Source organism: Equus caballus, chromosome 15 (assembly GCF_041296265.1).
Source record: "Equus caballus isolate H_3958 breed thoroughbred chromosome 15, TB-T2T, whole genome shotgun sequence".
NCBI classification, from domain to species: Eukaryota; Metazoa; Chordata; class Mammalia; order Perissodactyla; family Equidae; genus Equus; species Equus caballus.
The window spans coordinates 91,061,657-91,082,119 of NC_091698.1; positions in this window are offsets into that span (position 1 = coordinate 91,061,657).

Genomic DNA, 20,463 nt, shown 5'->3' on the forward strand with positions numbered 1-20,463 from the left:
TTAATGCCAGAACCACCTGGGGATTGCAGCATGCTCTTGTAGATTTAACGGTTACAGTTTTGACGAGCGGTCCAAGGCATGCGGTCATTTATAATCTTTCCGAGACAAGAGTTTGAATGGGGCTCACTGCACAATGAGTGAGCCATATGAACCAGTCAGTCAGACACAGCTGAGCTGGCCGCCCACATCTCCATCACCGTGCAGGGTCGTACTCTGCTTCTCACAACACTGTGACTCTTGAGGAGGAGTATGAAAATGTGTGTGTGTGTGTATGTGAGAGAGAGAGAGAGAGACAGAAGAGGATCACTCACGTGACGTTCTAAGTGAATGGCCCCTTCTAGAATTGTATAGTGCAAAACCTGCACAGCTGAACACAGCCTTTCTGACTTAGCCAAAAAATAGAATTTTGAAAAAATTTAGAGTAGACTATTGAGTTTAGGCCTGGCTCACCTCTGTGATGTGAAAGAGTCCATCGTGCACTTTGTCTAGGAAAATGGAAAAGGAATTTGGGAGGTTCTTGCAGAGACTTCTCCAACGAGGGCACAAACCTGCCTCTCATCAAGTGAGAGGGAAAACTTTAGTGAAAGTCAAAAAGGATGTTAACCAGGGTGTGAAGAGAGGGCATCGAAAACATGAACTCTTCTTAGAAATGTTATATGGGAGAAAGCCAGGAACTTGTCCAAACACGTCTGCATTTGTGGATTTGTGGATTGCTGAAGGTTTCTGGGAGTGTACAGTAATGTTATTTACAAAGTCCTACTGCGTGTGGTATGTATAAACGTGTGTGCATATGAACAAATTCATTTGGTCTCAATTGTATACAGTGGATTCTCATTTTATGTGCATTTATGTTGCATGCTGAATTTATAAATTAATCCCAATTTAAGATGCCATTTCACTGTTGCCTTCAGACCTCATCATGACAAAAACAATCTATTGACATGCATCAAATTTCTAGTTAGAAGGTTAGTATAGAGACAATGGCAGGAACTCCTTAGAGAAGCAGGTGCTCACTATACAACTTCCAATTACCTGTAGGAATGTGACGGTAGACTGCTTTAGGTAGCATTGACAGCTAAACAATATTAAGTTTTCCAATCCATGAACATGGGATCATAACATTTATTTAGGTCTCCTTTATTTTCCTTCAGCAATGTTTGATAGTTTTCTGTGTATGTGTCTTTTACCTCCTTTGTGAAATTTATTCCTAGGTATTTTATTCTTTTAGATGCTATTGTAAATGGAATTGTTTTCTTAATTTTCTTTTCAGATCATTCATTGCCTGATGTATTGAAACACAACTGATTTTTGCATGTTGATCTTGTACCTTGCAACTTTTCTGAATTTTTTTCTTAGCTCTTACAGCCTCTTTGGTGAAATCTTTGGGATTTTTTATATGGAAGATCATGTCATCTGTGATTAAAGATAGTTTTGCTTGTTCCTTCCCAATTTGGATGCCTTTTATTTCTTTTTCTTGCCTAATTGCTCTAGATAGATCTTCCAGTAGGTACAAAAACACAACTTATCAAACTTTATGGGATACAATGAAGGCAGTGCTCAGAGGGAAATTTATGGCAGCAAATGCCTACACGAGAAAAGAGAAAAGATCTCATAAATAACCTAACTTGAGACCTCAAGGAACAAGGAAAAGAAGAGCAAACTAAAACTGAAGCTGTTAGAAGGAAGGAAATAATAATAAAGGTTAGAGAAGATGTAAGTGAAATATAAAATAGAAAAGCAATAGAGAGAATCAATGAAAGTAAAAATTGGTTCTTTGAAAAGACCAACAAAACTGATAGAGCTTTAGCTAGACTGATGAAAAAAAGAAGACGCAAATAAATAAAATCAGAAATGGAAATGAGGACATTACTAAAAACCCTAATAATATAAAAAGATTGTAAGAGAATACAATGAACCATTGTATGCCAAAAAATTAGATAACCTAGATGAAATGGACAAATTCCTAGAAACATACGAATTACCAAAACCGACTCAAGAAAAAATAGATCTGAACAGTCCTGTAAAGAGCAAAGATTGAATCAGTCATCAAAAAACATCCAACAAAGAAACTTCCAGGACCAGATGGTTTCACTGGTGAATTCTACCAAACATTTAATGTGGAATTAACATCAATCCTTCTCAAACTCTCCCAAAAATAGAAAAGGAGGGAACACTTTCTAACTCTGTTCTATGTGGCCAGCATTACCCTGATACCAAAGCCAGATAAAGACATCACATGAAAAGAAAATGACAGACTAATATCCCTTAGGAATATAGATGCAGAAATGCTGAACAAAGTAGTAATGACTGAACACAACGGCATGCTAAAGGGATTATACACCATGACCTAGTGAGATTTATCCCAGGAATTCAAGAGTGGTTCAACATCAGAAAATCAACAATGTGATACACCACATCAATAGAACAAAGAAAAACACACATAGCCATCTCAATTGATGCAGAAAAAGCATTTGATAAAATCCAACGCCCTTTAATGATGAAAAACCCTCAGAAAACTAAAAATAGAGAGGAACTTCCTCAACATGATAAAGGGCATTTTTGAAAAACCCACTTCTAACATCATACTCAATGGCGAAAGACTGAAAGCTTTCCTCCTTAGATTAATGACAAGACAAGGATGACCACTTTCACCCCTGCTAGTCAACATCTTTTCATATACCTGTTGGCCATTTGTATTTCTTCTTTGGAAAAATGTCTATTTAGGTCTTTTGTCCATTTTTTAATTGGGTTTTTTTTTTTTTTTTGCATTGAGTTGTAAGTGTTCCTTATATATTTTGGATATTAATCTCTTATCTGATAAATGGTCTGCAAATATTTTCTCTCATCTCATATGTTGCCTTTACATTTTGTTGATTGTTTCCTTTGCTCTGCAGAAATTTTTTAGTTTGATGTAGCCAAACTTGTTTATTTTTGCTTTTGTTGCCTGTGCTTTTGATGTCAGAGCCAAAAAATCGTTGCCAAGACCAATGTCAAGAAGATTTTCCTCAATGTTTTCTTCTAGAAGTTTTATGGTCTCAGGTCTTAAGTTTAAGTCTTTAATCCATTTTGAGTTGAGTTTTGTGTATTCTTGTGTATGGTATAAGGTAAGGGTTTTCCTACCATTTTAAAGTTGCCTTTCTCTTGATTCAGTGTTTTCTTGATTGCTGTAAAGCTTTGACTATTTTCCAGAATTCTAATAAAGTTGTTATAGCAGTTTCTGGTTGTTTTTTCAATGTTTCTGTGGAGGGGCAGGCGTTTGGAGCTAGCCACTCTGCCATTTTGCTAATGTCACACACCTTTCTTTATGAAGCTGTTCTGAACCCAACCAGAAGTAATGTCAGCCTTCCTCTTGTCCCCTAGTGGTCTCTCCTTTTATTTTTCTAAGGGCTCCCAGTTTGCCTTATAAACAGATTTCTTTCTCATTATCCCTAGTAGAATGTCAGTGACTTTAGAGATAGATCTCATTTTTTTTCCAGAGCCTTCCACTGAACTCTGTTCATAGGAGACATCTGGAAATGTTGATCAATTAAATTGATTCTTATCCTCATGCTGGGCCTTCGTCTTCCCCAGATACCTGACGGTGCCTGGCTTTGTCCCCATATTGGTCTGGACACAGTTTCCTTAAGGTGACATGGGGCCTGGGGAAGGAACCCTTTGGTCTTGCATCATAGGAGGAGGCAGGACAAAGGCTGCAGGGGGGCTTCGTGGTGCCTTCCTTGTCCCCTCTCCCTGTCTTCTTCTGTTCCTCCCTGAGGCGTCTTCCTATCCAGAGTAAGTTTGACTCAGAAGATGGTTGGGTGTTGGGCTCTGGCTGCGCCTGAGGCCCTCCACTTCCACAGTGATCCCAGCTGCACTTATGCTGGCTTGGTGTCTGCACCAGTAAGTTTGTTTAATGAACAAAAAGCATAATGACTTTAATTAGGTTTTAGTGTAAATAATGAACACAATTACAGAGCAGGCCCTTTTGTCACTCTCATGGAATTTATGGTTGTTTGAAAAGTCAACACCCACTTCTAGCCACTCCTGTCCTTACTTCTTCTCATTAATCAATGGGCTTGGCTTCTAATGCCAAAGTGGAAACTCTGAGTTGGGCTTTCCCAACTTCAAGTGACAGCTCACCCTTCCTCACCTTCATGTCCATCTGGGGCTCGCTCTAGTCTCAGCCTAGATGCCCACCCTGAGGGACTGTGTTTGAGAAAACACTGGGCAGGGTGACTATAGGGCCAGTGATGTTGGAGGTGGTGGTCTGCGTCATTGAAGAAAGGATGGAGAGTTCTGGCCCCCCACCCAGAGTTCAGCTCCATCACATACCGAGCATATACTGTAGTCCAAGTGCTGTACTGGGCACAGAGGCCCCAAAGCCTGGGGGAGCTCAGAGCAGGTCAGGCCAGACCCATCCCAGCAAAGCCAAGGAGGAGGCAGGCCAGAAGCCAACACCTGAGTAAGGTCTGGCATAGGCCAGTAGCCGAGGGTCTTCCACAGGCCATCACAGAATCCACAACCATTTGGGCAATGGGTACAAGGTGGGCCCTGGTGGGGTGCTCCACTTCAACTCCAGAGTGCTAGAGGAGGAGCTGAAGTTGGCTGTTAGGTTACCAAGTATCCTCTGTACTCCAAAGGCTGAAAGGGCAGTTTCACAGTTTGTAAAGTTCTCTTGCTTTCTAATGTGGCTCTCATTCCCCTGTTGTCAACATCTTATTTGCTAGCTTAGTGTCTCTGACTGAGCAGTACCCTCTCCCCTAATCTCCCATCTCATGGACTGGCCCCCAGCCAGCCTGCACATGCTGAGAAAGAGCACAGCACCCCCTTCCTTTGACTGACCACAGTGTAGTTTCCTTGTCCAGCTCTGATGAAGCTTCCTGAGGGCAGGGGCCTGTAGCTTTGTCTGAGCCTCTCAGGCACTGAGCAGTGATGACCAAGTCCCCCCTTCCCTGAGCACAGCCTTTGCTGTCCCCATGAGAGAGCTACCTTCTTCCCTAGGCCCCTAGTGGTGGTACCCAAAGCAACTAGTGCTGCCCAGCTCCCTGGCCCAGGTCTCTTCCAGGAGGATGAGGAGGGCCTCTTTCTGCCCGTGGACACCAGGGTCTGGTTTCCAGCTTCCAACACATACTTTTTCTTGGGAGGAAAGGAAATGTTCTGGTGGGCTCCTTGTCCCCTTTTCCCAGTCTTGAGACCGGCCTTGTGTGTGGGGCTGGCTAGGCTCGGGCTCCCTGGCATACCCCATGCTCATCCGAGCAGACCTTTGGAGGGGCTGGGTATACCTGATGGAGGGGCAGGCAGCACCCCAGTGTGCTCAGAGGGTGGCAGAAGCCTAGGCTGCCCTGGGCCCCACCGTGGTGCTGCAGCCTGGCGGTCATCATGATCTCCCAGTTATTTATTGTCATAACATTAATCACACTGAACTCACTTGGCATTAATGAGGACGTAATGTGTACTTGGACGGGAATTTTTATTGTAGTGCAGCATTAACTAACTGGCCTATTATTTAAAGTGTTACCAGACCTGGTATGTACAAATGGTTTACTTTTCAGTCTCCAAGTGTTGAAACTTTGTATGGTTTGTGTCAAGAAAATATGAATATGGAGCACAAAGGAGGCAGGGGCTGAAAGAACGCGGGGCCGTCCCGTGGCTGGCAGGGAGACAGTGCACGCTTGAGAGAGGGCGCCCACTGATCAGCCTGGGCAGCCCACCTCTGCCAGGCCTGTGCTCACCTAATTCCTGCGTCTGGGCCAGACGCAGGGCATGAGAAACTCAGGCTGGTTTTGAGGGGCTTTCTGTGTCCCCACCTTGGGGACGAAGAGACACAGAATCACAGAGTTTACAAGTGTCAAATAAACTGAAGATCATGTGTCCCCGGGCTCTCCTCTCCATTGTTGGTCAGGGGCACCTGCAGCCCTTGTCCCCCTGCACCTGCCAATCCACAGCGATCCACCCTTCTCTGCCATCAGCCCTGGCCCACACTGCCCACCCTCACTGAGCTTCATCCTTGAGGTGCCCCACACTTCCTGGCCTTTGCCTATGCTGTTCTCCCATTTAGTTAACGTCTGTTCATCTTCTGTGACACAGCTCAGGCAACACCTCCTTCCTGAGGTCTCCTCGTTTCTCCCGCTCCAAAGCTGTATTTAGATGTCCTTTCTCTGTGAACCTGTGTTCTGGGCCATATCTCACAGGCGAAATCTCTAAGACAAGTATGATGTAATCCTTGCCAGTCTAGTGGGGAAGGCAAGCTGCACACACACAAACACACACACACACACACACTCTCACACCCACCTATAGCCAGCAGGATTTGAGTGCTCTAACTGTCTCAGATAGAGAGCTGTGCAATGCCTACAGCTGGAGACAAGTCACCAAAAGGGCCCTTAGGGTAATAGTTACTCAGAAGAGGGAGAAATTAGTCCACGCTGGGCCTGGAAGAAGAGATGGGAAACAGAAGTAGCGGTGAGGATGTGGGTGAGGGGCGCCCTAGGATTGGGAAGAGACCTAATGTGACCCCCACCTTGTCCCAACATGTCTACCTTATAGTTTACAAAGTGCTTCCGCTTCATCTCCTTTGTTTGCCAAAGCAACATTACCAAGTAAGCAGGGAATACACTCTTGTCCCCCTTTTACAAATGAAAACGCAACACAAAGGTGGAGGCTCAGACAGGCTCGCTGATTGGCCATGGCGCCCAGCTGGTAAGGGGTAGAACCACCACTTGAACCAGACCGAGACTTCTGCCACCCTACAACAGTACTGAGTTAAAACTGATTTTTGAATGAAAATATTATGCTGACAACTTTTTGCTCCACATTGACCCAGGTTGGTGTCCTAGATGAAAAGAATACTGCCTTTGGGTGGAATGGCTCCATGAGAAGGTGAGAGATGAGGAGTCAGGTAACGCTAGCCTAACCTCTTGCCTGTGCCCTGGATGCTGAGGGCAAAACCCAGGGAGGGGCTGAGGACCATGCTCTCTTTGCTGTGCAGTGAGTCAACAGAGCGTCCTTTAGAAGGACACGAGTTCCAGTAGAGGCATCCTTTGCACAGTGGGATACACAGCAGCCATTCAAACCCTCAGCAGTATCCAGAGGGGAGGGAAAAGTCACATGAGTAGAAGATTCAGCCATCAGCTGCGTATAAAGTTTGTGCTATAAGAGAGAAGGAGGATTTTGAAGAAGAATTCACATGTAGTAGAGTTTCCCATTTGCTGCTTTCTCCAGTTCACGTTACCATATATGAACAACTAAGGCTAATTAGAAGTAAGAACCATGAGATCCAAGAACAATTGTGTTGGAGAGAAAAGGAAGGGAAGTAAGTGTGTATAGCTGCAAAGACACACACCTTTGACTCAACACACCCCCTGACGATTTGTACCTACTCCACAGTGTCGATCCATTCGTGTGTGTGTGTGTGTAAAGAATGTGTGCACAGCTCTGCTGCTGGATTATCACCTGTGCTTCCACACTATAACGTTATAAAACATGGCCTTTGCATTTTTCCTTTTGATTTTGACTGACTGTGAATCTAGCATTCTTTTCATTACTTCCTGCTGCCCCTTATGAGTGAAGGCACAGATCGTTGTTCATGACACTTGGATCAGCTGTGAGGCATTCCCAGGAGCCAGCTGAGCCCCGTATGGATGGAGTTGGGTGGGGTGGGGATATGGCAGCCTGTCTTTGAGTGGATGGCTCCTGGATTGGCAGGAGGTAAAGATGTAGTGCCAGTAAGGTCTAACCCAATGGCAAAGGACTGTTGACAGTGGTCTGGAGAAGAGAGAAAAGGGTCAGGCCTCACAGAGACACTTCCAGGAGCTAGGAAGAAGGTCAAGCCTTCATCAAAATTGGAAGACAGATAGAACAGGGCTCTAGTCCTTGTGGAGTCTTCTCAGGAAACCAGGGTTAAGGTCTGGGCATGTTAGTTAGGCTAAGTAACTAACTATTATTATTAGTGCTTTATCCCCAAATCTCTGGTTTAATATAGTAGAAAGCTTATTTCTCACCACACAAAGCCCAACTTGATGTTCCTGGTGTCTCTCCAGGTGGCATCAGACATGTTCATTTTGGGACATTAGCTCCTCGTCCTGTGGTTTTGCCTTCCCCGAGGGCCGGGAATCGCTCCGCTGGGTTTTCTGTCTCTGGCTGACAGATGGGGGAAGAGATGGAGGATTATGCATGGGAGGTTTTAATAGGCCAGGCCTAGAAGTGGAGCAGACACTTCTGCCCACATTCCACAGGCCAGAACTCAAACACATGGCCCCTCGACACTGCAAAGGAGGCTGGGGAGCAGAGTCTGTGCGCTCAAGGGGAAAAGGAAATGGGTTTTAGTGCATTAGTCCCTGCCGTGCCTGGCATAGACTGCAAATAGTCATTACTGCCACGTAGTGAGGTCCTTTACCCTGTGCCAGGCACTACACTAGTCTCTGTACATACGTTATTTGTGTCCTGGTGGATGCTTGAAATCAGGGGCCCACCCAGTCCCACTGGATAGTGGACATAGGACAGAATGACCTTACCTTTTGAGGGATAGAGGTCCTCATACACAGCCTGGTCTCTTTCTCATCAACTAAGGGCCTGGGCAAGGTCAACCTGAAGTTGGTGGATTTTAGGACTACGGGTACCTGTGGACTGATAGGATCTAGATGGGGGAGATGGGTGTCAGTGGGTCTGGCATTGATGAACTTGAAACATTGCTTCTGGGCCAGCTTCTCACCAAGGCCCTCCCTCCAGTGTTACTAGTCCAACTGGGATGGGGCGGGTTTGGAATTTCACTGTAAAGAGCCATTGGCTGGAGTCCAGGCACTCAGGTTATGACTGCATGACAGTCTCTGAAGTCTTTTATTTACTGTCTTTCCTCCTTCTGCTTCTCTGTTGCTTTTTTCTCACTGTTTCTCTTGACTTCCTTTTATTTTCCTCCTAATTGGCATTGTGGACAAGGTCTGCTGGTAAGTTAAAAGTTTATCCAAGCTGACACTCTGTTTATAATTTATAATTTACATTCCAGCTTTTGCAAGGTCCTTCCATTTCTTGACAGTGGCCAGTATGTTCTCTCTGCGTGCTTGGCATTGGATTGTAGAGTGAGGAAAGCTAAGGTCAGGTCTTAAATTGCTGGGATGTTGATGGAACCTGGGGTCTCCATGTGACAGATGTGCAGACACCATATGAGGATGTTTACTCATCACCCACAAGTAGCAGCATCCTCACAATGTTCGTGGAAATTCCCATGCCAAGGGTTTTGGGACCTGTAGGACTAGGGAACTGGGTGCTTTCCCCAGACTGCCACACACAGCCCCCTGATGGTGAATGGCCACATCCCCTATCCTTAATTTTGCCTTTGTTTAAGGTTCCTCCAAATTATGATGGGGCTGGGGGCCGGAGTGCACACCCAGCATTCTCTTCTGAGTTCTGTGCAACCTTGGGTAAGTCAGTTTCCCCATTTGACATCAGGTTCATTAACTGCATGGTAAGGAGATTGGGAAAGATGTTATTTAAAGTTCCTTTCAGCTCTGAAATCCTTGAATCTTAGTTTTAGTTCTCTATAATAGTTTTTGTAGCTCTCTTCTCACACTGGGAGGCCGTGTAGGGAAGTGCAGAAAGTATGTTCTCTGAGCCTCAGTTTTCTCATCTTTAAAATGGGAATAAGGTCCATTACCTTGTATGGATTTGTGAGGATCAAATGAGACAATTTACGTGAAGTGTTTAACATGGTACTTGGCTCATGGGTGCTAATAAATGATATGTCATCCATGCCATTCACTTCAGGGTTAAGCATGGTCCATGCTCTCTGGGAAAGCCCAGCCAACCCTCTGCATAGACAGAGACATTACCTGTAGGAGATGGTTGATCAGGCATACGGGTCAGTGGCCCAAACTCTGGGACTTGAGCCACCTTAAACCAAGGGCCCTGGGAGAAGGAGAGACGTTATCTCTGGAGCTAGCACCTGGCTTTGTCCTTTGGAGCACAGAAGAAAACCCAAATAGGCCACAGAGAGGGCAGGCTCTCTTTGTAGAAATACATGCAAATGTGTTTATCATTAGGCCTTCCACGCCAATAATCCATATCTTCTCCTCTTTCCTTTGTTGCGCTTTTCTCTGGTGGCCAGAAGCCAGATAAAACACATTGTCTCTTAAGGTTCAACAGCCGATTCTGCCTCCCTAAGCTGGAGTGTGGGCTGTGGGCGGCAGCCATCTCTGCTGGCTCTGAATCTCCTCCCGAGGGCTCTGGCAGTTCAAGTGCTTTGTGAAGTCAAGCTGGGGCTTCTGGCTGGTCCCTGAGACCTGGTCAGCAGTGCCCTCTTGTTATCCTTTCACCCAACACATCATGACCCAGGGACACTCCAAAGTGCTAGTGGTCAGACCTGTGCACGGAAACCAAACAGAATGACACGGAAGCCCTCAGATACCAGCACCCCCGGCAGGCCGTGGGTTTTCTGAGCACAGATGAGTTGGGTCCTGTCCACTTAGCTTGGCACTGACAATTCCCATGGGGAGGCCCGTCTTCCTTCTCCCATTTTTCCACATAGTTCCCCTATCCAAAATATTTAATCCCCTGCCCCCGAGCACCCGAGGACTCTGCCCACCTCTGGGTCTTGCACACACCATTCCTGGTCCCAGAAAGTAGATTTATCGGTCCTTCACAAGCACCAACCCAGTGCTGGCCCTCTGCCAGTCACTTCACTGAGACAGATGTCAATCTACTTCCCGCCCTCCCTCTCTACTTATCCAGGGCTCAGCCTTCCTTTTGAGGCTCAGCTCTGGCTGTGCCTGACCATATTTCTCATCATGGTCCAGGTGGTCTTCAGACCTCCTCTGACTCCCGGGTGTCTCAGCTGCTCCATCGCCTCCTTGAAAAGCCACCTGAAAGCATCATTCATCACTTTATGTACAAGCAACTGGTTTATGAAAGAGTCGCCGCTCATTCAGCTTTTCTTTTGTAATGGTTTTCATTTTATTTTTTCTAGTCATTAATTTCAATAAAACCATCTGGAATCTCCTTTTCATACAAAGTGGTGGCTCCCTTAACAACATGTAATCCAGATGCCATACTTTTCAGTTACATTTGGTGATTAGAACAATCTGACTTTGTGATTTAAGATTTATTCTGGATAAGTAATAAAGAAAAGAAACCCTTTAGTCTCAAACTTGATTCACAGCTCTTCCTTCTACCCAGCTATGTCGAGCCTCACTGTCTGTCCCCAGTGGCTTTGAAAGAGAATGCGTATGTGTGTGTGTGTGTGCATGTGTGTGTGAGTGCATGTATGTGTAGCATGTGTGTGTGTGCACACACGGGTGGCATTTAGTCCCTCGGATGTTTTGGGGTGGGAAGAAGAACCCTAGTGAGGGCAAGCGTCTTCCTTACCTGTGTGAGTTGTGGTCTTCTAGGTTGGCTGTACCTGCTCTTCTAGCTCAGGAACTGTGAGTTCTACAAGGAAGGGTGGTAGCTCCAATGTGCCCTGCTAACCAGGGCTCATTCCTATGAGACCCAACTAGGCACTGGAGGTCCCTCCAATATTTGGCCAGCCCTTCTGGCTCCTTCCCAGGTAGTATTATTCAGGCTACATCCCACTGGCTGTGTGTCTTTCTGCCTCCTACAGTGAGCGGTTCTTGAACTCAGCTACTCCTTGCAGCTAACCCCAGGGTAGCAGGTACCCTCTGTACCTCTTGGAACCTGGGGATTCAGGCAGATAGTTCTGTCCCCTGCTTTCCTCCTGGCATTTTCCCACCATACGAGTTCTCTATAGTTTTCTTTATCTTTGCTTAGGTAACAAAGGGGTAGGTCAATAAGTCTAATGCCAAAGCAGACAAACCAGTGAGTAAGATGCAGGTCTCCTGTTCTTGCAAATACCTCTGTATTAGGTTCCTAACAAAGCTCCACAAACCAGGTGTCTTAGAACAACAGAAATGTATTGTCTCACTGCTCTGAAGGCCAGAAATCCAGAATCAGGGTGTTGGCAGCATGCTCCCTCTGAAGGTGTTAGGGAAGGAGTGGTCTGAGCCTCTCTCCTCCCTTCCGGTGGTTCCTTGACTTGTGGCAGCAGAACTCTAATCTTTCCTTTCGTTCTCCCATGTACCTGTGTCAGTCTCGTCGCAGGGTGTTGTTTTTATAAGGGTACCAGTCACATTGGATTAGGGACCACCCAACTCCAGTATGACCTCATCCTAACCAATTGTATCTGCAACAACCCTATTTCCGAATAAGGTCACATTCTGAGGGATTGGGGGTTAGGACTTCAACATATGAATGTTTTGGGGAAACAATTTAACCCTTAACAACATCTAAGCTTTACAAGTGATTCTTGGGGTCTTCCTCTTTCCTTGCTTTGGGAGGAGGGCTTGAACACTGTGCCTTAAATTCACAGACCACCCCATCTGTCTTTTTTTTTTTTTTTTTTTTTTTTTACCACTCCAATTCTCTTTTATGTGGACTGGGGCTGGTAGTTTTCTGTGGTAGAGCTGGTTCTGGTCCCTTGAAGCAGAGTGAGGGAAGACGGTGACTCTCTGAATTTAGAATCTGGGATGCTCAGCATCTTTTGTCCATCACTTTGGGCCTTAGCCACAGTTCTGAGATGACAAGCAAAGTCCCACACTCCATCCTGTTAATGCATATTTTGTTTTCTCAACAAAATTGTGACTCCTTCAAGGCAAAAGTGGTACCTAAAGCAACACAGAGGTGAGAGACCTGATCTCTGCCCGGAATTGCCCACAGTCTTGTGGGCACAAAGAGACACGTAAACAAAATGATCTCAGCAGAGTGCTATGAGAGCCACACTGTGGGGTCTGCAGAAACAGCACCAACGCAGCTGATGTGGGAAATGCCCAGTCCCATCTCCAGTTCTAGCCTTAAGGACACCGGGTCTCATCCTTCAGCATTGGCACCTACTAGCAACCACTGTCCTTTCAGGAAGGGCCAGAGGAAAGGAGCATCCTGGGCCTTAGGAAGCAAACGACCCTGCTGCAGGGTAACTGATGATCTAGACGGTGCTCTGGGATTCATCACGGTGGGTGAGTGCTCATTGTCCAGAGAGAGATGGAAAAGTGTGCTCTGAGCCACGGGGCCTCCTTGGCAGGGCTGATTAGAGGGGGCGGCCTGTGCAGCCGCATTCACCTGATCTGTCCCCATAACGGGGAGTGTGTTTTGAATAGAAAGAGTGAGGAAGGGGGATCAGAGGATTGGGGTCCTTGCGGGGGTGGTCTTCATCCACAGAACTCCCCTATGCAAGGCCACTTGGAAACGGCACATATTGTCTTGACCTTTGTCCCTGAGCAGCAGTTTGGGAAACTAAGACACCCCAGAATTCCCCAAGTTCAGCGCCCACAGGAGGAACAGTGCCCTAGCTTATGGAAATGTCATGTAAAGTGGCTGCTGCCACATCCCCTTTAGAGCTCAGAGCAGCAGCAGCAAGTCTTCATGTGGTCCCACGCCGTCTCGAGCCCTCTCTCCAGAGAGAATGGTCCTGGGTCCATTCAGCCATTACATATCTCTTTAACATAAAGTTGTTTTTAATATTCTCTTGGAAACTGGAATATAGGTCCGTGATCTCCTGAATTCTCCCATACCTGTCATTCACTTCGGCATCCCCACTTCTGCTCTTTGAAATAATCTTAAGAGATTCTTTAAAGCTTATAAGGCTCCAGGGCATATTCACAGTGGTTTGTGCCTGAATAGCCTTGGTGCAGCGATGGCTCCTCGGATGGCTTCACCCTGGGCTTTGGCAGCTCCATTGTGGGGGTGCATCTACTGCACATGTATGTGCAAAGAAGGCACAGAATTTCCACATGTCCAACTCATCAGGAAGTTTCAGAATTTGTTGTCAGCAATATTCCAAAATGTGTAGCTTCCAGATAAGACAGAGTATGGAATAGAAGGAAATACATTAAACAAATTTAGGAGGTATAATTAGCCTAATTTTGCAAATGAGGTCACTGAAGCCTAAAGAAATTGCTACACACTGAACTTGTGTTGAAGCCCTAACCTTCAATGTGATGGCATTCAGAGAAGGGCCCTGGGGAGGTAATTAGGTCATGAGGGCGGGGCGTGAGTCCTATGGTGTTGGTGCCCCTATAGGAAGAGACACCAGAGAGCGTGAGTTCTCTCTCCATGTGCTCCCACTCAGGAAAGGTGACGTGAGCACTCGATGAGAAGGTGGCGTCTGTAAACCAGAAGGAGGACTCTCACTAGAAACTGACCTTGCTGGCACCCTGTTTTTAGACTTCCAGCCTCCAGAACTGTGAGAAAATAAACTCCGGCTGTTCATAAGTCACCCAGTTTATGGTATTTTCTTATGGTAGCCTGAACTGACTAAGACAGACTTAAGTATTCTCCAATGTTACAAGCCTAGTAAGAGGCCAACCCTGGAATAAAAACCCATTTCTAAGTCCAGCGTGTTTGCCTTACCTGATGGCTTTTGGATGTATGTGTTCATTCAACTTGCCGTCTCAAATATTTGTTGAGCATTTACTATGTGTTAGGACTTACACACATACACTGCTTTCTCTTCCTTTTCTTTCTTCTTGTAGTTCTTGTCCTTTTTCTTTCCATCCTCCTTTTCTACCAACACTATTATGATAGTCATTACAACTGTTATAAATTGAATTCCCATGAAAATCCCTTAACAGCACATATCAGAGGCGTTGCATTGTTATGAACGTCCAGTGTTTATCGCACGTGCCTGGGGAGGCGGTTCAGCAGGAAGACGGCACACCACTGGATTTCCTAATGCAGCTTATACATTCCAAGAGCGGCCGAGGGCTTTGGAGCCTGTGAATAAATTCCAATCCCCCAGCCACCTCAGGGCAGTGTTAAAACAGTCATATCTCTGATAATATTAGCCCCTCCTTTACTGAGTACTTCTACTGAGTACAGATAGCACTTTCCATTTATTTACAGGCACACCTCAGAGAAATTGCAAATTTGCTTCCAGACCACCACAATAAAGTGAATATCACAATAAAGTGAGTCACACAAAGTTTTTGGTTTCCCAGTGCGTGTAAGTTATGTTTACACTATATTGTAGTCTATTAAGTGTGCAATAGCATTATGTCTAAAAAAATGTACATATCTCTAATAAAAAATACTTATTGCTAAAAAATGCTAACCATCCTCTGAGCCTTCAGCAAGTCATAATCTTTTTGCTGGTGGAGGGTCTTGTAAAAAATGCAGTATCTGTGAAGCACAAGAAAATGAGGTATGCCTGCATTTTGATTCTCATGAAAATTTGTGAGGCAGGTGTGGTGATTTCCAATGCTGTAGATGTCCCACCATCACCCTTGGGTTACTTTGTTCACTCATGGAGCCTGCTGTACAGTGGTCCCCTCTTATTCACAGTTTCAGTTACCCGTGGTCAACCATAATCTGACAATATTAAATGGAAAATGCCGCAATAAATAATTCATAAACTTTGAATTGTGTGCCCTTCCGAGTAGCATGATGAGATCTCACTCTGTCCTGTTCCATCCACCTTGGATGTGAATCATCCCTTTGTCCAGCGTGTCCAGGCCGTATTCACTGCCTGCCCGTTAGTCACTTAGCCATCTCGGTTACCAGTCTATTGTTATACTATATGATTGTAATTGTTCTATTTTATTATCGGTTATTGTTGTTAATCTCTTACTGTGCCTAATGTATAAATTAAACTTTACTATGGGTGTATATGTGTAGGAAGAAAACCATAGCATGTGTAGAGTTTAGTACCATCTGTGATTTCAGGCATCCACTGGGGGTCTTGGAATGTATCCCCTACAGATAAGAGGGCACTGCTGTATTGTCCAAATTCTGCAGAGATTCACTTCCTAGGGGTGGTAAATTGGTTTGATGGGATTGATGGTTTAGCTGAATTTTTCCAGCTTAACTGGAGTCAGTTAAAACTTAAAAGGAGCTGGTCAGTTTGGAAGGATTAAGGAATTATATGTGGTTAAAAAAAGTTCAGAAACCAGAAGCCCCCAAATGACAACGTCTGAGAAACAGGAGCCAGTGACCAGTTTCTATTCATTTTTCAAACTGAGATGAAGACAAGCCTTTTATTGGCTTTTAATTTGAAACCACTGTGGCCTCCCACACCAATCAAGGCTTCCCCTGCTTGTGACCTGGGAGGGCTTCTGATTGGAGGGGCAATTCTGAGAGGTGCTGAGGGATTTGGTCAAACATATGGGGATATAGTATCAAACGTAGGGGGATGCAGCCTCAGCCCCTTCTTGAGAGGTAGTTCTGGCTTTGCTGTGGTCCCCTCATGTGTCATATAGACCGGGTATGCGGGAGCGTGTGTGCATATGTGTGTGTGTGTGTGTGTGAGAGAGAGAGACTGTGTACTTCCATATGCGTATACCTATGGGGATGTCCTTTTAGTCTGGAGTAAAATTGCCTTTCTCAGATGATGAAAATGATACTGGCTCATAAAGGGGATGATCTTGAGGCTATTTTTCCTAGCAGAAATTCTCTCTCAAGCCTTCTCAGCATCTGTCTGCCCCACCAAGCTTTGTGTGTGACCCCAGGGCCTGCTTGTTTTGCCTTGTTCGGGCCTCTCCAGGTCTCCGGGAATTACTCAGGATCCATGCTCTCCGTCAGCGCTGGAGTGGGGCCAATCTCATGCCTTCCTTTCTGCTGTCTTCATTAATACTGGGCTCACGTCCCGGCATTCCTGAGAAATTGATAGAGACAGAACATCAATTGTAGTTTAGCTCTACAACGGGGAAACTCACGGTGACAGGCTGGGGGATTTTTTTTGCCAAGGAAGTCGATGGGCCCTTTCCTGGAGCAGCCCAGTGTTGAGACTCTCCGGGCCTTCGTGAGGTCATAGCGTGGGACACAAGACAAGAGCAACAAGCCGCTAATCTGCTAATTGCAGCCTGGCTAAGTGACATTACCTTTGTGTTTGGCTTTCTTGGACTTGATGAACAGCTACGTATGTGGAAGAGAACAAACCAAGGCATCTTCTCTCAGCCTGGGAGAAAGCCGGGGCATGGGATTTAGAACTCACAAGACCCTGATGGTAGCCAGGCTGGGCAAACGTGGGGCTAGAGAGGGTGGCCCGGGCCGTGTTGGATTTGGGTTGGCCCCCACGATGACCTTCAGATTCCACTATTGGTTTCCCACAATGTTTGAGAAAATATGTAGCTGTTTTCTCCTGATTAGGCATTCTGGGTTGCTTTTCTGTCAGGTGACAGACTCAGTGAGCAGGGCTTGCTGCAGGGGGCAGTTCCAGGATGGGAACACATGTGCCTTTGCCTAACAGGCAGGGGAGAGAGACGGGTGCATCTGTCACAAACTCGCCTGCTCCTCCTCTTATGTTCTTCATCTCGGCAAACACCTTCACCTGCTCTCTTCGCTTCCCAATTCCGAGAACGTGGGGTTGTCCAAGCTTCTCTCCCCCTTCCCACTCCTACATCATGAAATGGCAATCCTTTTTCTCTTTAATATCTCTTGAAGTTGTGCCCATCTCTTCTTCCCCGCTGGAAACCCCTTCGGCCAGGCCACGATCATCCTTCCCACGTGGACCACATTGGTAGCCTTCCACTGGTCTCTACTTCTAGTCTTGCCCCTTGATAACTGACTTTTTTTTGTTTGGCCAGACTCATCTTTTTAAAGTGCAAATCTGACCGTGTCACTTCTCTGCTTACAGACATCAATGGTACCCGATTGCCTTCTGGATCAAGTCCAGACTTCTTTGTCTGACTGATAAGGGTGGCCTGGCCCAGCCTCTCATCTACCTTTCTCTCTCATCATGACCTGCCCAGCCTGCCCTGTCCCTTCCAGCCACTGTGAACTTCTTGTTATCCCTTGAACGTGTCAAGTTCTTGCTTCTAGGCCTTTTTGTTTTGAGGAAGATTAGCCCTGAGCTGACATCTGCTGCCAATCCTTCTCTTTTTGCTGAGGAAGACTGGCCCTGAGCAACATCCATGCTCATCTTCCTCCCCTTTATACACGGGATGCCTACCACAGCATGGCTTGCCAAAAGGGGCCATGTCCGCATCTAGGATCTGAACCAGGGAACCCCGGGCCACCGAAGCAGAATGTATGAACTTAACCACTGTGCCACCAGGCAGGCCCAGCTTCTAGGCCTTTGCGTGCTTCCCCTCTGCCTCGGCCCCCTTTCTGTCTTCTCTTGGCTAACTCTGGCCTTTTTTCCAGTCTCAGTTTAGATGTTGCTTCCTTTGGGATCTTTTCTGACTCACGCAATCTAGGCCTGTCCTTCTCTGTGCTCCCACAGTATTCAATGTACTCTCAGGCCGTACTACAGATGACAGTACATAGTAAATACCTATGTAAGCCCTGGAGGACATTCTTTTTCCTAGATGGTACAGAATTTCTTCTGAGGTAGAACTTGGATTTGTTTAGGAAAATATCTTGACAAGCCAGTTGGTTTAGATGGCGGGACTCTGGGGGCCTGACTTAGCAGGAGACAAGGAAACCAAAGAGATTACTAAACTGTTGTGTCTAAGAACTGGATGAGAATAGAGGTGTCAGTGGGAACAGACTGGGGGAATGAGCTGGGGAGAGGATGGTTGATCAGCATGGTGGACTGGCCAGAGAATTTTCCAAACCAGGATAACTCATGTTCAACGAAAGTTGTAGGCATTGTTGAGATATAAACATCCTTCATCTCCCCAAACCCCCGGTAAAATTTGCCCTACACGCTAAAGACTAGTACAGCTGTATCGTATAAATCCAGAAAGGGAGGTGGGTTCCTGTCTGGGTCTCTTCCATAGTGAAAATAAGCAAACAGCCATAACACACTGAGGAAGAATAAGAATTCAGAGTAGAAAGGACGTCACAGGTGGATGAACTAACATAAGCGTGTTAGCTTTCCTTGGAACACACAGGAGCTTCAGAGAAGATACTGGACTTTCCAAAATGTGTGGATCAGGGGTTAGGGCCAGCTTTACTTATATTTACAATGGAGGAGACCCAAGCCAGCACCTGGGTTCCAATTCTGTATCTATTTCCTCACTGGGATGAACCTATGAAGGAGGCAGGTGTCCAGGACTCTATTCCTACATTGGACTCAAAAAAATAGCTGTGGAATGAATAAAGGAAGGGAAAATGATGAAAAATAAGAAGTAGTAGTTCTAATTTGTGCGAGCTGTTTAAGCTTGCTGAAATATTCTGGACATAACTGAGGTTTCTGATCAAAATGTCCATGTGTGAGACTGGAACAGGGAGGCTCACAGGTCCCCTGCTGGCCGGGCTCCCTCTGTGTGCAGGAACTGCAGTTTGTCCTCCCTCCAAGCGCACCCTACCTGAAAATGTAACTGGGCTTAATTGGCACCAGGATGCTGGCCCAGGGAGACAGGCCTGGGGACTAGGTGGGAAGACCTGGTGGAAGAACCGGGCTTGTCAAGTATGTCTGTGGGATGCATCTTTCTGAGCTTCTAGGTGGGGACTAGAGGGCTGGAAACCCACATTGACTCATTTCTCTGCATGGGCCCGGCTCTCGAGGTTCAATGCAAGGTTTATCGTCCCTCTGGGAAGCGGGATTTAGATATGTTTAGAGTTAGGAACAGAGAAGGAGCCATACAGGCTAGTGTGGCATAATGAATGGGACTTCTAGAGCTTGAACAAAGGGTAATTGTTTCTGATCCCTGTGAGTCCTGCTTGGTTGTGGCACCTGCTGGGGCCAGATAGCGGAGCCCGGGCCGTGGTGGTAGAGCCCAGGATCCAGCAAGCACATACCAATGTGGCTTCCACTTTCCCTGGTGAGTTAGTCCTGTTTTTATGTCTGCTGTTCTTGCTTTATTTGTCTTAAATATTTACATTTTGTTCTTTCAAAAAATAGGATTGTCCCTCCAAATATTAGATTTTATGATTATTTAGGTATCAGAGATATTGGTAAAGCTACTTTTGCTTTTCTATATGTGAAATTGATGGATTTTTATTCACTTTTCCTCCAAATGCAATAACTGCTTTGTGGTGGTCTTAATGAATCACCTTTTACCATACTTTGGAGGCTATTTTTCCCCCTATTTTAAAAAAATGGTCTCCCAGTGGAACAACCTGAATGAATTGGAATGTTCCTGCCAAATGCAATTGCCCTGAGAATAACCTCATAGTTGATAGGTTTTAATCAGATTCCTCTTCTCTCTTCCCTGGAAATCGTCCTTCAATACTTCTCCTAACGCTGATCCTTGGGGGTTTTGCCCCCTCATAAGGCCAGTGGGGGAGTCATTCTTTGGAAAGCTGGATGAGGGACAGAAACTGTGAAGTGTTTGTCTTTCCCTCTCCAAGAAAGGTCACAGGAAAACCTTTGCTAAGAATAAACTTCTTGGAAGGATACTCGGCACGCTTTGGATAGGGCTGCACCAGCTGGGGGAGCTGGGGTGTCACCAGCAGCAGGAGCAGCAGCCTCAGCCTTGGGGGGCCCAATGCCACTTCTCCCCACGCCTCCACCAAGGGATGCCCAGCTTCCCTTGAGCCCAGGTATGTATTTCTCTTCTTTGGGGATAGATCTGGTGCTGGAGAAGACTTTCTTGCATCTTCCTTTCCTCCCCCATCCTC